The sequence below is a fragment of the Cupressus sempervirens genome, chromosome 10 (genome assembly GCF_028749045.1).
Source record: "Cupressus sempervirens isolate cs-2001-9-10 chromosome 10, ASM2874904v1, whole genome shotgun sequence".
Lineage (NCBI taxonomy): Eukaryota > Viridiplantae > Streptophyta > Pinopsida > Cupressales > Cupressaceae > Cupressus > Cupressus sempervirens.
The window spans coordinates 678,783,555-678,801,048 of NC_143127.1; the positions used below are offsets into that span (position 1 = coordinate 678,783,555).

Sequence of the window (17,494 nt, forward strand, 5' to 3'; positions counted from 1 at the left end):
ATGCATTTTTTGCTTTTCACAACTTCCATTGATTTTCCATCAATCAGCATCCACTAGAGTTACCCTTACTTTACTTCAATAGGAGTTTCTTTTTACTCGAAAACCACTACTAACTTAGCTTCAACTAACTTTGGCTGATAACTCAGCACACACTAGAATTCTACTCGACAGTTGAAGTAAACTTCTCACACTCAACAATAAGATGAAAAACTTAAATATTTGACCTTGGTTTTTTCTTTTTAATTTGCATCTGTGTTCATGCTAATTTACCCTTTTTATCACTAACTTACCTTGGAACTAATTTAAGATGAAGCACTTTGAAAATCAATCCCACATACCTACTTTTCCTTAATTTGATGAACTAGGACCACTTGACCTTTTAGGTGAAGTGATCCCTTCATTTGATGTGTTCAATCCATCTTTCTTCTTCCATGTCTTATTCATCTCTCCTCTAATGTGCTCAACATCTACCTTTCCTTTTCCATTATTGAACTTTGGGTTAGGTTCCTTTATCCTTGTTGGACAATGCTTTTTCATATGACCAATCTTCAAACAACTAAAGCATGTAGTTTGACTCAACCATTTGTTGTAGCTTCCACTAAAATATGTTCTTATTCAATTTTTGGGGAAGTGTCCATACTCTTGGAAATAATGATAGCTTTTCCTTGTGTTGTAGTCCCAATTTTAGGAATTTTCATTGTTTCTTCCCTTGTTTCATGACCATGTGGGCTTGGATCTACATTCAAAGGCTTTGTGTCCAAACTTTTGACAATTTGTAGTAGCTTCCTTCAAATCTTAGTGCATGCATAGTTCTAGTTCTACATTCATGTGCCTAATGACCTTGTTTGTTGCACTTGTAACAATATGTCATGCTCTTTGGCTTAGCATTCTGACTAACATTCCTACTTCTACAAACATTAGTTGTATGTCCTTTCTTTCCACAATGATAACAAGTAGGTTTAAAGTTCTTACCTTTATTGCTTCTTTCCTTAGTAGCTTTGGATGATTCTCCTTCTTCAATGGTTTTGTAGCCTAATCCTGATGTGTCTTTACTAGATCTAGGGGATTTTAGTAGTTGCTCAAAATACTTGATGGCTTCATTTGGCATGTTGAAACTTTTTGCAAAATCCTTCTCTCTTTTTAAGTCATTCTACAATTGTTTATTCTGCAACTTCAATGTAGTTATCTCAATGTCCTTGACATTCAACTCATGATGGGCATTCATCATTTGGCTTAGGGTGTCCAATTGCATGCTTGAGATCCTAGATAGCTCTGCTAATTTTTCTTCCAATTTTTTTTCCAACATTCTTTTGTCTTCTTCAATTATGGCCTTGTCTTCTATAGCTTTCTTAATTTTCTCAATCACTTCAAATAGCAGTATAGCTTGTGATTCTTGTTCCAACTTTAGATTTCTAATCTCCTCAGCTTGTGCTCTATTATTTTCCATGAGATTTACAATTTTTGCATCAAATTCAAAAGTATTATCATCTTCAAATAACTTTGTGGTATCAATCTCTTTGTACTGAGTGTCATTTTCAGCTATAACAATCTCTTTCCTTCTCTTTAGTGAACTTCTCAAAGCATCTCTAGCTTCATTCAGTTGTTGCAGTAAGAGATGTATCTCAATCTCCTTATTCTCAATGGTTTTTCCCAACTTCTAAACCTCCATCTCAAGATCTTTTCTCCAAGCTATATGAATTCTTCTGATGAGAAATTAGATATGATACAAATTGTTGGAATTACAAATGGGAAATGTGTACTTTTGAGAGGGGGGTGAATCAAAATTACTAAACTCTAACCAATAAAACTTTCAAATTTAAAACAATGCATGCATAAACATATTGAAATAACATGTAAAGTAAAGGAATTCACATAAACACTTGACACTAGATATGATTACCCAGAAACCCTCTAATGAGAAGGTAAAACTTGGGTGGGGATGACACCCACAATTCTTCACTACTGTAACAATAAAAATCACCTGTTAAGGTTACATAATTTGACCATTCTCATCATATGCACTATGAAAGGTTTTCCTTGTTAAAGGCTTACAAAGGATTGTTAGCTCCTACCCTATTAAAGGATTTTAACACCCTATTAGAACTGTGTCTAGCTAAAAGACTTTAGAACACTCACGTGGAATGTCATCCTATTAAAGGATTTCTCTATGACTTTTAAATCAACCTTGATACAAGGATTTCATCCTGATGATACAATTGTTAGAAAGTATTGTAGAATTTTTGATCTAATACACTTACAGTCTAATATTTTTGACTTCATTGCCCAATACAATTCATCTCGATCCTCTTTGATTTGATATGAAATTGCTACAACCTTGATCCTTTGTTCTACTAACTGATTCTACAATTCTATCCTTTTTTGAAGTCACTTTGATTGTATGTTGATCAATTCACCCCTTTCACTACTATCATCAGCTTCTCACATGCATTCTCTGAGTTATGGGTCTTCATCCCCCTTTTTAAAAGACTTTGGTGGCTTAGGGTTAGGTATGAATCTAAGATTGAGATTCATCCAAATTTTCTGCTCAACTCCCTCCATTTTCCTCATTGGTTGCATTTTTATCACATGGGGAATCCAAATAGATTCAATCTTATCTTCAAAGCTTTGAGATCTATTGATATGTCAGCTCTAAAATGGTTTACATAGTTGTTTGTGCCATCAAAAACAACTAGGTCAATTCTATGCTTCTTGGCACTTATTGATATTGATGCTCAACATATACTATAATTTTTTCTAGCTCAACACTTGAACTTTCTCAACACTATCTATTTTCTTAGTACTCTATTTACTCAATGCATGAGTGACTTGGCATGCATTGCAACTCAACATCTATGCATATTATACTTAGCATATGTCACTAACTCACCATGAAATTAGAAAATTTCTTAAGTGTGTTGACACTCAATTGTCAAAACCAATCTAAGATTAACAAAAGATAATGATTTGATAAATGAAATGAATGAGGAGATTGAAAAGATAGAGAAAAATAACACATGGAAATTCATATTGAAACCCAAGAACAAGAATTTGATTGAGACAAAATGGATTTTTAGGAGCAAGTTGAATGAAAAAGGAGAAGTTGCAAGGAATGAAGCAAGACTAGTATCTAAGGGATATGCTCAAGGGAAAGGAATTGACTATGGTGAAACATTTTCCCCTATTTTAATATTGGAAGGATTAAGGACTCTACTTGCATATACAACATACAAAAATTCAAGGTTTTCCAAATGGATGTCAAGTCTACATTTGTTAATAAAATTCTATAGAAAGAGGTTTGCATTGAACAACCTAAAGGATTTGTGGAGAGATATTAGAGAAACATGGTTTGCAAGCTATACAAAGCCTTGTATGGATTGAATTAGGCACCTCAATAATGGTATGAAATATTTCATTCTTATTTGATCAGAATTGGTATTGTTATAACTAGTGATAATAGTAATTTATACTTGAAGAGTGAAGCTAAATATAAGGTCCTAATAGTAGATATATGTTTTGATGATATTATATATGGAGGAAATTAGTTGTTCTACAAGTCAATTTTTTATCAAATTAGTAAATAATTTGAGATGTCTATGTTTGGTGAGATTAAATTTTGTGTTAGTTTACAAGTTCATCTTGAGATAAAGGAGGAATATATGTTACTTAGCCCAAATATATCAAGAAGATATTGAAAACATTTATTATGGATGATTCAAGACTAGTAAGTACACCTATGGTCCATCTATGCAAATTGTCTAAGGAAGACAACTCAAAAAAAGTGAATGAGGCATTCTATAGATCTATGATTGGAATGTTGCAATATGTAGTTCATAGAAGACCTAATATTGCACATGCAGTTAAAATAGTAGCAATATTTCCAGCCAATATTAAGGAGACACACATGAATATAGTGAAAATAATATTTAAATATTTGAAGAGAAGTGAATATAATGGATTGTGGTACAAGAAAGATGGATAGTTTTAGCTAATGCTATACACTGGTGCTGACTAGATGGGAAATATTGATGATATAAAAAATTAGTGGAGGATCTCTCTTTTGGATAGATATATTAGTGACATGGATAAGTAAGAAGAAGACTCACATCTCACAATATACTACTAAAGATGAGTATTTAGTTGCTATAATCAATTGTTGAAATATTTTATAGATCAAAAAACTATTGGAAGGTATGTAAGAGGAAGTCATGAAACCCATAACCATTTGTTGTGACAATACTAGTGTTATTAACATATCAAATAACCCTATGATACATGTAAATACAAAGCACAAATCTATTAAGTATCACTACCTTAGAGTGAAAGTTTAAGATAAATAGGTAAGATTAAAACATGTGAACTCTAAAGATCAGATAGTATATACAGTAATAAAGTCATTACATAAATATTCTTTGGAGTACCTAGGCAGTAAATTAGGGGCCTTTCCCATATCCAATGTTTACTAAGTGAAGATGCATGGTGCATCAATTCATGGTTGATTAGAATATCTTTATCGAGTTGATGTAGTAGTTCACTCTTTAGGAACTATAATTGAGTTGTGAAAATCATTGTAATGAAATAGATGTAACTAGTAAATGAGCAAGGTATAAGGCATAACTACAAGGTTTTATAAGTTTCTAATTAAACCTTATAGTTACCTTTGGAATTATTGTCAAAGGGGAAATAGTGTCTATGAAATTGAGAAGGGGGAAATGGCCATGATATGGGGGCAGGGGGGGGCAACATATTAAGAGTACAAAATGGGAGATATGAAAATGAAGCACAAATTGAGAGAATCAATAATAGTGGGAGAGATATGTAAAGGAGAATATATATGTAATGAAATCAAATAGAAATGCTAAAGAGAATGATGAGTACTAAAGATGAGTTGCACAATATCTATCGAGTCGCCAATGTAGACTGAGTTCAAGACTACTTGAAAGTGATCAGTATGGGCTGAGCTTCTACATCTACTAAGTGAATGACAATGTTGAGCATTGATAGTGGATGTCGATATTAGAACCTCACCAAGTTAGTCTTCAGAACTTGAGTATCTTCATGTGGGCTAACTTTGTAATATTTTTGTTAACTTGTATCATGGCTAACTTTGTAGTTATGAAATTTAGATTGGTATATATATGTAATGTATTTTACCATATCGATGTAATTGGTAATGTGAATGTATATGTAAAATTTCAAGTTATAAATATAGCAGAAAAAGAGAAAATTGTAAAGGTCATAACAACATAAGGAGCAATAGAGACATATCTATCACAAAAAGGTGATTAGTACAAAAATGAATCTCTTTTAGCGAACCCAGTTACAAATTAGAGATCTACTTCTACTTCATCCTAATAGGTGAACTAGTCAAAATCATTTAACAAGGTATACCTAATAGTCTTACATAAATCTCTTTAGCGAGTGCATACTTCATTGTATGTTTGTAAATCTTTTCACAAGGTGGACCTAGAAGTCCTAATTGCTTTGAATAAGGTAGATCATAAGAAGTGACCAATGTAAGCCTTAATAGGCCAACCTTATGTTACAGTACTAAAGTTTGTGGGTATCATCCCCACCCTAATTTTACTTTCAATTCGGAAGGTTTCTAGGTCACCAAATCTTTGTGTCAAAGTATTATGGATGCTTTCATGTTTTTCATTTTCTCATGCATGCAATTAAATTAGATGTGATGAATTAAGTGCTAATTGAATTATTATATTAATAATTAAAAATGTTAAAGTTTTAGAAGTTACTGATTCACCTCTCCCCTCTTAGTAACTTAGCATAGTCTTGAATATTTCCAAAAATTGGTATCATATCTATGTGGTTCTTAGGAGAAAGTTTAATATCTTGAGAAAAGATCAAGGATATAGAAATATTCAAACTTGACAAAGCCATTGACAATATAAAGTTGGATTTGGAAATGGCCATTGCCCAAATCATGAAAGCTAAGGAGCAACTTTCCCAATCCCTAAAAAGAAGAAAAGAACTTGGAAATCAAATGAATGATCATCTCTATATTGAAGAAAGAATTAAAGATTTTCACCCTTCAAGTAGCTTAGATGAAGCAAATGATGCAATCAAGGAACTCATAGAGAAGAATGGTTCTCTACAAGAAGAAGTGAGGAAACTAAGAAGAGAGCAAGAGATTCAGTCAGTAAGGTTATGTGAAGTCTTGAAATAGAGAAACAAGATAAAAGAAGAGATACATAGAAGGAATCTTGAAATCCATAACCAATCCCTTTAGCAAGAAGAGCTTATTGATCAGCTCTCTAATGAAAATGAGTAAATCATGAGCCTAAGATTTGAAAATGAAAGAATGAGGAATGATCTAAATTCTAAAAGGCAAATCAATGAGAGAATAAAAAATGATTTGAAATTTGAATGAAAAATGAATGAAAGTTTGATGAATGAACTAAACTTTGAAAAGCAAATCAATGAGAGAACGATGAAATCTCAAGCAGACATGAATCAATTGAATGAGAAAAATCTCTATAGGAAAAAATGAAAAGTAGGAATTAGATACAAAGAAGAAGGTGAATCCTCCAAATAAGGTGATCAAAAGAATGAAAGACCTACTTGTAATCACTATGGTAAGATGGATCATACATCAAACAAATGTTGGAGCAATGGAAAAGAAAAATTCAATGGAAAATTCTACAATTGCAATCAAAATGGTCATGGGGCTAATGAATGCAAAGAGAAACCAAGATTTGAAGGGAAATGTCATAAATGTAAGAAACATGGACACAAGGCATCAGAATCCAAAACCAAGACATTAAATCCTGGAGAACAAATTATGAAAGCAATATCTGGTTAGGTCTACAATACTTGGTGTAGATGTCATTACTATGGAGAATTTCAACACATTGGTATGAATTGTGTTAAACATCATATGAGGAAAATAGATACCACCAAAAGATGTTTCATTTGTACAAACCTTGGTCATCTTGCCAAGAATTGTATGAATATAGGTAGAATTGAAGATGAAAAGAAGGCAAAGGCTAATAACATTTGAAAGAAAATGAGATAGCAATGGATTCCTAAATCTACCAAAAATACCGGTCCAAGAAATGATGGTCAAGTCATTCAAGAATTGGGTGACTCTACCATTTCTAATTAAGTTCTCAAGGGAGAACTAGAACTAGGCTATCAAAGAAGACATCCAAATTAGTTCTAGTTGAAAGGTAACAAAGATCCATATCTATATACAAGATACAAAGGGATCACTGAGCAAGATCATTATCATTTATTACCAAGTTACCTTCTCTACCGAGTAAGGTTGGGTCATAGACGCTACTAAGAAAGGTTGGGAGTAATAAAGACACCTATGGTTATCGAGTTGTAAAGATGTCACCAAGTATTCAATGCCATGTAGTGGATGATATTCTATCAATATATCTACTTTTGTACCAAGCATTAATGCAAATCTTTTATCAAAAGGCATGGAATGAAATTCATTTCTTACCATGAATTCTCAAGTGCTATTGCAAAGAGCAATTTTTAGTACAATCAAAGTGACTTGAGTAAATTTCTTTTTTTGAAGTTCTCTCAATCTATGAAGAAAAATGGCATCCAACAAGAGCAAGGTCAAGTGAGAATATGATATGTTGGTTCATGGAATTGAATGGAAGGTGCTGAATTTCAAACTCACTCCTGTGATTGCTAAAACCTTAGATCCAAGTGAAGTTCAATCCCAAATTCTTCCTAAGGTACTTCTTATCAATGACATTTGTACTCATTTCAAATGTGCTATTCAAGAAATTGGTATACTAGAAATGGATGATGCTCTAGGTTAGCTATGTGTGAGTGGAGCCTTAAAACCCAAGCATCAACATTTGGAAACTAAAGGGTTGACACATATCTCTCACATGCCCCAAGTATTTCAAATCAAATGGATTAGGTTTATCCTTTGTGCATCAACATTTGGAAACCAAAGGGTTGAAACATATCCCTCACATGCCCCAAGAATTTCAAATCAATTGGATTAGGTTTATCCTCAGTTTGGTGCATAATGGGCAGATGTGGTTAGAACAACCAATTTTGATAACAAAGAAGATGATTCATTGAATCATGAGCCTTCCTATGCTAGCCAAAGCCAAAACTATAAAAACCCTAGGTCAAGTAGAGTTGGGGAAGAAAACCCTAGATAAATGGGATGGCAAAGGAATGAAAATAAATAGTTCTGCTAATGTAAAATTAAAATTTGGAATTCATGTTATTACACGCAAGATATACAGTTCAAGCCAACTAAATAGTGTGTCATGTGAAGTTGTGGATTTAACATACAAGGCGGTTAAGAACAACTTTTCATATGACCTAGCCAACATTTTGTTGAGATAGTTCAACAAAACCATGGAAAGCATAAGCACATCAAAGAACAACCTGTGCAAGTTTGGTTTGTTGTTAACCTTCCTAGTGTTTTATGTATAAAAGTTCTTCCCTTCTAAAGGCACTATATTTTGGAGAATGTGCCTATGCTCTACCAAATAAATGAGTATATTGCCGAGATTGGTGAGAAATATAACATCATGGACAATTATTTTGATGTATTTAAGGAGAAAATGAACAATAGGTTCAAGATTCTAAAGAAGTTAGTCGAAAACTATAAGGATGCTATATGCTTTATGGTGGATAGTGACAAGGTGTATATCTAGGCAGTTAAGCCTAGAATTGTGTGGGTGAAACCTCTTGCCTATGAGGTGAATATTGATGTGACTAAGGATATCATTGAATCTCTTCTTAATGAACCAGTTGATCCTAATGTTGCATACTTTGGAACATATGATGAAATCAAGTGCACCTCTCTTATTAATTGAGGAAAAAGCTGAGGATGTGGAGGAAGCAAAGGATGAGGAAGAATCTAAGAAAGAACCTTTGAAGAAGAAGGGCAAGGTGATCATCACCAAGCCACCAAAACCATCCTTTGCAATCTTCACAAAGAGGTCACAAAAGAAAGCTAACAAGGAAGGAGGTGACATTATATTTAGTAGACCTCCACTCATATTCTAGGATAGGTTAAAGAAATTGGAAGGAGTAGGGATAACAAATTTTAAATCATTGAAGTATGAGATTAGGACAATAGAAGAATAGAAGCAAGTTGAAGATCTTGTGCTAAATAAAATGGGTAAGTGGAGAACTCAATAGATCAGATTGCTTCTCAAGTCCCCAGTGAATTATTAGAAAATATAAAGCCAAGATGGGATTTTTCTATGCAAGTAGTCAAAGATATATATCCATAAATCTTGAGGAAATTATTACTAAGCATATTAGATGCTAAGGTGAAAGAGTCATTAAAGAAAAATGAAGAAAAATTGATTCTAAAGTTTAATACTGGTCTGGTTTTGATCAAGGGCATTGAGCATGTTGTTAGGAATGCTACAAATACTTGAAAAAATGTCTATCATCTTCACAAACCAATTGAATTTCTAGTTGAAGTAAAGGATGATGTTGATGAAGAAGAAGATAAGGAGAAAGATGAGGAAGATAATGTTGAAGAAGTGACTCACTTTGATAATGAAGAAGATGAAGAGGATGAAGGACTAGAGGCTACTAAGGAAGGAAAACAAGATGATGAAGAGACTAATCGAGTCAAAATAGCTATAGTAGTCATTGCCTCTCTTCCTCACTCCCTGAACAAACTATTGTCTACATCAAGTATGGAGATAACTTCAACAAGTTTGATTATGACTACTAGTGATACATCAAATGTCCAATCACTCTTTGCCCCAACTCAGATAAGCACATCATTGATAGAAGTAAATTCGACTTCATCTACTAAGCCACAAACTCCTTCTTCATCAACCGAGTTGGGATCATCAACTATAGATACATTGACTACTTCAGTTTTGAGTACATCAATGGTAAGCATACTAGCATTGCCTATTTAAGTTTTGGATACTATAATTTTGACTTCATCAATTTTGGATTCTTCAAGAATTTTTGTAAGTATTCCTTCAATTAGTATAGTATCAATTTTTACTAAAATCCCAAGTATATCTACCATTGTTTCCATGATAGATACAAAAGCAATAAGTGCAAGGACAGTTGAGCATAAGGTTCAACTGAGCATAATTTTTTTGGGAAAAGGAAAGGAGATAGAGGAAAACATTGATTTAGATGAGGAAATAGTAATCCTCAATTAGGATATTTACAATATTACTCCAAACCAAATGTAGACATTTGGTGAACTCCTCCAAAAAAGGGCTAAATAGAAAAGACTAAGAGAGGAGAGAGATAAAGAGTATAAGATAATTGAAGATGCAAGAAAATTTTGACCAAGGCAATAGGAACTGAGATTGATTCTTCTCAACCTATTTTGTATCAGCTACTAGAAGCAATCTAGAAATTCAATGAGGACATCAATGGACAAGATAAGCTAGTGGAAAAGGTTAAATAGAAATTTAATAATAAAGTGTTGGAGCACATTGCTCAGCAAATAGCCATTCATTAAGTAGAGCTATCTACAATTTTGGTCAATCTTGAATTGTCCTATTCAAATGTGTCATCACCTTTTGAGAAACTATATGATGTCTTTGAATTGACAAAGGAATTAAAGGACAAATTGTTCAAAATAGATATAGATCTAAAGGCTAGTTCTTAGTAGCTACAACTTAACCCTAGTACATGCTCGACACATTTCAAGAAAATTAGATTTCTGTTAGACATGCATGCTGAATTGCTAAAAGAAGAAACAAGGATCAGATCAACATTGATTGACATACAAAATATGATCCTTCCAAATATGGATGCAATGCAAAAACATATTGTATATTCCAAAACTCTAATCCATGATAATAACTTCTCTATTGCGGACCATATGATTGAACTATCAATAGAGGTACAAATTGCACTTCATACATGCAAGATCCTATAAGAAATTTGGGATAAAAGCTTTTCAATCATTCTCAAGACACATTATTAATTCTTATCCCATTTTGGTGTTTCTATTTAAATTAGTTAGAATAAATCTTTGGCATTAGTCAAAAAGGGGGAGAGGCACATAGTATGAGGAGAAAGACAAAAGAAAGTATAGGGGAGAAATATGCTCTGGGGGAGAACTTGTAACAAGTGTGGAATGATTAGTAAGAAATTTTGTATATATCACAAGATGTATAGTATACTATATATACCTTCCAAAATCAATTTTGAAAAATCTCAAAAATATAGTACACACTACCAAGCTAGTATCACGTGGTGATGAATTTAGTTTTGGCTAATAAGTGATTTTTTCACTAATGCCAAAAGGGGAGATCATTTACATATCAGAAAAATTTGTTATTAGTGACACACACTTATTCAAATTGTGTATAGCTATTGAGATTATTGAACAACTCTCAATGTTTTCCATGTAATTCAGTTGCTATTGAGTCCTTTGGACAAATCCTAGTGGTTACCAGGAAGATTCAGTTAGTGTGAAGTTTAGTAGTTTAAACTATGCATTTTAGTGTATGCTTAGTTTATCAATGGATACCAAGCATTGCAATACTTACCAAGTTCATAGTTTCATTTGATGTGAAGCAAGTGTTAACCGAGCTACTTGATGGTAACCAAGTGATTCAATGTTTGCCAAGTTGCACAATATCTACTGAGTCACTAGTGCAAACTAAGTTCAAGACTACTTGTAAGTGATCATTATGGACTAAGCTTCTATGTCTACTGAGTGCATGAAAATTCCAAGCATTGACAGTGGATGTCGAGTATTAGAACCTCACCAAGTTAGTCTTAAGAACCCGAGTGTCTTCATGTGGGCTGACTTTATAATATTTATCTTAACTTGTATAATGGATGACTTTGTAATTATGTAATTTGGATTGTTATATATATGTAATGTATTGTACCATATCAATGTAATTGGTAATGGGAATGTATATGTGAAAGTTAAAGTTATGAATGTAGTAGAAAAAGAGAAAATTGTAAAGACCATAACAACATAAGGAGTAGCAGAGACATATCTATCATAGAAAGATGATTAGTTCACAAAGGAATCTATTTTAGCAAACCCAAAGATCTACTTCTACTTCATCCTAATAGGTGAACTAATCAAAATCCTTTAACAAGTTCGACCTAACAATCTTTCATAAATCTCTTTACTGAGTGCATACTTTACTATATGTTTTCAAATCTTCTCACAAGGTGGACCTAGCAGTCCTAATTGCTCCTAATAGGGCAGATATTTAGAAGTGATCAATGTAAGCCTTAATAGGCCAACTTTATGCTGTAGTACTAAAGTTTTTGGGTATCATCCCCACCCCAATTTTACTTTATATTTGGAAGGTTTATAGGTGACCAAATCTTTGTGTCAAAGTGTTATGGATGCTTTCATGTTTTTTAGTTTCTCATGCATGCAATTAGATCAGATGTGATGAATTAAATGCTAATTGAATTATTGGATTAAGAATTAAAAGTGTTAAACTTTTAGAGGGTTTTGATACACCCCTTCCCTCTTAGTAACTTAAAATACTCTTGAATATTTCCAACATATACATCATTTAGAGAGGGCCACTCAATTGAGGAGTGATAAAGTCTAGATGATCTTTAGTGAAAATCCCCTTATAGGGTTACATTAACAATCTATACATGTAACCTCTAACAAGTTCACTCCTAATCAAGATCACTTCAAAAGAGTGAAAATTTTGGGTTTTTGGTTCCTAGGTTGTTTTTCCCTTTACAAGGTTTGTATGTTTAAAATGCTTGTTTCAACATAGTGTGCATGATATATGTTGCATGTTATTTTATATTTACTACTTATTGATGTAACTCGATATATATATATATATATATAAATGAAAATTATAGTCTACTTTGATACTCATTATAAAAGATAATAGTTTACAGGTAATGATTGAATAAGGTATAATTGTGAAGATTTATTTATTATCGAGCTTTCTTATTGGAAGCTAAAATTGTTAACTTGTTGAAAAGTGTATTAAGGACCCATGGAGTACCTATCCCCCTTACCCATTTTTATCTAACAAACATAATTTGAGTAGTTGATTAAAGTGTTGCACATAGAGCATTGATGACTATGACTGCTATAAAGAGCTTGGCATAAAGAAAGGAAATTCAATTAATTCTAGAACAACTCATTGTTTATAGAAGAACCTTTTTCAAAGATATATCAAGAGGAGAAATTTTCTAGATAAGAAGACTAAAAAGAAATTGGTTAACATTTTTAGGCTTCCTCAAAAAGATAAGGTGATTTTTTGAATATTGGACTATTCACTCTCATGTTTCTTTTAATAGAAGAGACACTATATAGATGAAAGATGAAGACATTAGTATGAAAATTGCACATCTAAAATACTTTGTAGATACAATACAAAGTGAATTATTTGAATCTTTCAAGCAATAATTTCCAAATGGAAAAAATTATTATAAAAAAAATTGAGAGGTTTCACTCTTGTTTTGTATGCATAAATTTAAGGTATGTGCAAGTTTTTATTATTGGTATAGTGTTGAGCTTCATCTATATTTAAAATCATACAAAAAGGAAATGGTATTACTTAAGCAAGATATGTTCATTCTTGGAAGTATGGCACAATTTATGAAGTCCAATTCAAGTGATGTATCATAAAATTTAGATAAATTCAATGTAAAATGCATAAAAAGTGAATGCTAAAGGGGTCCTAGTAGGCTGTGTTAAGAATATTAGGTAGTAAGGGGTCCTAATGAGTCACATAAGGTCAAAATAGGCCACAATAGGTCATGCTATGCATTTCAGGTCTTAAGGGGTCTTATTATGTTAGACATATTAGGTACTAATAGCTCCAACAGGGTTATTTTAGGCATATTAGTTCCTAAGGGATCCTTATATGGCTTAAGTGGTCCTATTAGATTATGTTAGGTTGTAAGGGTTCTTAATAGGTCATATTAAAGGTTTTATTTGGTTATGGTATGGTATGTTAAGTTGATTTTTGTTAGGTCATATATCATATATGGTTCTATTGGGTTATGTGAAGTTATTTTTTAAGGTTTTCTAACATTATTTGTAAGGTTATTAAGTTTTTTTCTAAAATTTTCAAACATTTTTCTAAGTTTTTCATATACAGTTTCCTATCTTCTACAATTTTTTTAACATGATTTATAATAAAATATGTAACATATCTGAATATATTTTAAAAATATAATTACATTTTAAAATTATTTCTAACATTATCTCTAAAGTTTTGTACAACATTAACATAAAGTTGTTAAGTATTTTTCTAAGATTTTCTAACATTAATTGTCATAAAAATAAAAACATAAATAATCCAAATTTAATAATAAAAATACATTTAAAAATATTCTATTCTTTTTGGTTGATGGTTTAGTAGTTTTGTTTAGTTTTGTTGGGGCTCACTTCTTGTGAATCCCTATCTTTCTATCTATTGGACTTGATGTTTATTTTTGTCTAAGGGTTTAGGCCATATCTCACTTTATCTAGTCACACCTATATAAAAATTATTAAAGATATTTTAAAACTATAAAAAACTATTATACCTACAACCTCCCCACACAACACAACCCCCCCCCCCCCCCCCCTCCCCCCCACACACACACACACACACACCATATCCATGTTAGCTTCATATGCTCGGTCAATTTGGGATTAGAAATAGTTTAAATGGTTGAAAATGCTAGCTCTTTACCACAATGTCAAGCAACTGACAAGAAATTTTTCAAAAAATAATTTGAGATTGATTATGTTATGTAACTTTCATTAGTTGTGGATTCTTTGGATAAGAAGGTTTAGGGTTTGCATAAATAGGTTTAACAGTTTGAGAGAAAGGATGGTTGAGGTTCTATATTAGATTGGACTAGATACTTTTGAAAAATATAAAAATGACCTCAAGGTCTGGGATATTATTGAATAGGGAAAAATGGTGTCCTTTTTTTAAGGCATGAAAGGTTATAACCTTGGCATTTCTCATATATTTATGGGTTCTTGGAAAGAAGAGGTCAATGTGGGGAGTGTTTAATTTTTTATTACCCCAAGATGGAGATTATTACCATAGCTATAATTAGTCTATGTATGGAGGGCTTACAAATCCCCCATAATACCAAGTTGTCCTTCAATGAGGCATTTAAGTTGTTTCTAGGTCCAAGAGAGAAAACTAGAACATTACAAATGATGTTCAACATGGAGAAACTATCAAATGTTTGGAAACTTATTGCTATGATCCTTACCATGTTAGTCATGTGTAAAGGAAGGTATAAATTCTTTCACTCTAATATTTTTCCCATACTCATTCATTTAAGGAGAAATGAGAAATTATTTTTACTATGTTGGATTTTCTCTTCTCCTTCCCTATCTATTGAGAAATTTAATATTAAGGGTTGAATTATTCTTTGCTAGAGCTTGCTATTTAGGTTATATAAATTTTGCATGAACCTTTTTCCTCAAAATGCCCCTAATTTGATTATGAAAGTAAAAAACCTTGAGTTCTAGGTATGTGTAGGATCATGGTCAACCAAACTATGCCCTTAAGTGGCAATAAAAAATCATAAAATTAGGGTTATGTCAACTTGACGTGCAATTTTCTACTTAATATTAACTTTATATCAAAAAGTTGAGAGAAAAGAATCTCTAGAAAATTGAACCTAGATTCTAAACTACTAGGAATTATCCTAAAAAACAAAAAAATTGTTTGGTAAAATTTTTGAATTTTAATGCAATATTACAAAAATTTTAGAACAAAAATAAAAAGTAGACGTATGTCTAACAACCTTAATCAAAATCAATTGATATTAGTTTTTGAAAATATTCTAGATATAAATAATAGACTCGTGCCTAGATGTGACAAATATTTTTGGGTATTTTTATTCTAAATAAATAATAAATAATTAATTTTTGACTTTTGCATTTTTGGAATAAAAAAATCCTCATGTCTGACCACTTTAACTAATTCAAAACACAGTCAAATTCAATTTTTCATTTTTTTCCTTATAGTAGAAGAAACATAGACTATGATACACCTTTTGGATTTAAAAAATGTTGTACTGTTTGAAAGTTATAGTTGTTTTTCAAGTAGTGTATTAGTCAGCACTTTATACATAACTCCATTAGAAAATAATTAATAATTACTTACTAAACTCATAATTTGACAAACCTTATATTTATAGAAAGATAAGAAAATTCTTAAGAAACCCTTTTCATTTAACCAAATTTTGTTGAAAACAGTCATCGGCTACATGTTTGAAGTAAAAATCACATAAAAATAGGCCAAAAGCACATTTTTAGAGTGTTCTTAAAGTTGACCATATAGGTTTGGTATCAAAAAATATAGTAGACCTTATAAAGATATTAATTATTTTCATTTAGTATCAAGTTGGGTGGGAAAAATTTTGGAATATATTTTGAAATGGTTTCAAATATTTCAGAACTATCAATTTTTTAGATCGCCACTTTTTGGCACACCATGATCCTGCACCTACCCTTCTCCCATATTTTATCCTATATGAAGAAATTAAAAATCCCACAAATGACCCCCATATCTATTCATCTATCTTGGGTACAAGGGTAATTCTTGATCAAAAAAGAAAACACAAAAAAGAGGACTAGCCACATCAAGTTATGATGCAGGAGCATCCAGTGGTGTAAGGGCAATCCTTATCACCAAAAAATATGCTTAGTGTTAGTTTTTGTTTAAAGTGTTTTCATTTTTGGATACCCATTTGGGTCAAATAAAGACTTTAACTCTCATAGTTCCACTATTGGTTTTCTAGATTAGAGTTTTTGAGCACCTTGGATAGGTGCCAATATAGAAAATAGGTTATTTTGAAATTGAGCCATAATTATAATGATTTAGAGAGTGTAAGTTAGAGAGATGATTATACTTGTAATTTAAAGCACACTAGAAAAAGAATCAGGTCAAAAGTCTTTACAGTTTGAAAGTTATTGTAGTTTTAAGTTGCCTAGAGACCTCCTAAGAACACATCAAAGTTAGATTTGAGGTGCTAAATGGCCTCTTATGGGACCAAAAAATGGGGGATGAGAAATTATAGTCCATAGAGCTCTAGAGAACTTGGAGATATTTTCATAAATGTAAACAATTCATCAATCAAAGTCTTAGATCAAAAGTTATGCCTTCCAGAAGTTGGACTACCATTTCTGGATTCTTCTAATTTTACACTAACTTCTGACATGTTTTTTATGACCTTCTATTTTGGTGGTGGATGCCAAATGGCATATTCTAAAATTTATTCCTAACCCTAAATCTAATTTGGTTTACTTAAGGACATTTCTAGCATTGTAAAGGCATTTTTGGGTGGAGTTTGGGAGAAGGTACAGTGAGAAGGGTTTTCTCTAGAATTGAACAACATTGTAAGCCCATAGGGCATATTGTGGAGTCTATTTTTGTTGTACTAGATGTAGTATCATATCACTTTTGATAATAGTATTCCCCTATTCCTATCACATTCATTTTTGTCTTGGGTTGTGTCCCCATCAAGTGGCATCAAAGCTAGTTTTCCTGAGTGCATAGACATACCACTAAATGTGAGGTAGTTTGCACTA

At 32.0% G+C, this 17,494-nt stretch overlaps 1 pseudogene; it reads left to right on the plus strand.

Annotated features, from left to right (window-relative positions):
- The window catches only part of LOC149535631 (GDSL esterase/lipase At2g42990-like), a 109,165-nt pseudogene that overhangs the window by 62,419 nt on the left and 29,252 nt on the right, over nt 1–17,494 (plus strand).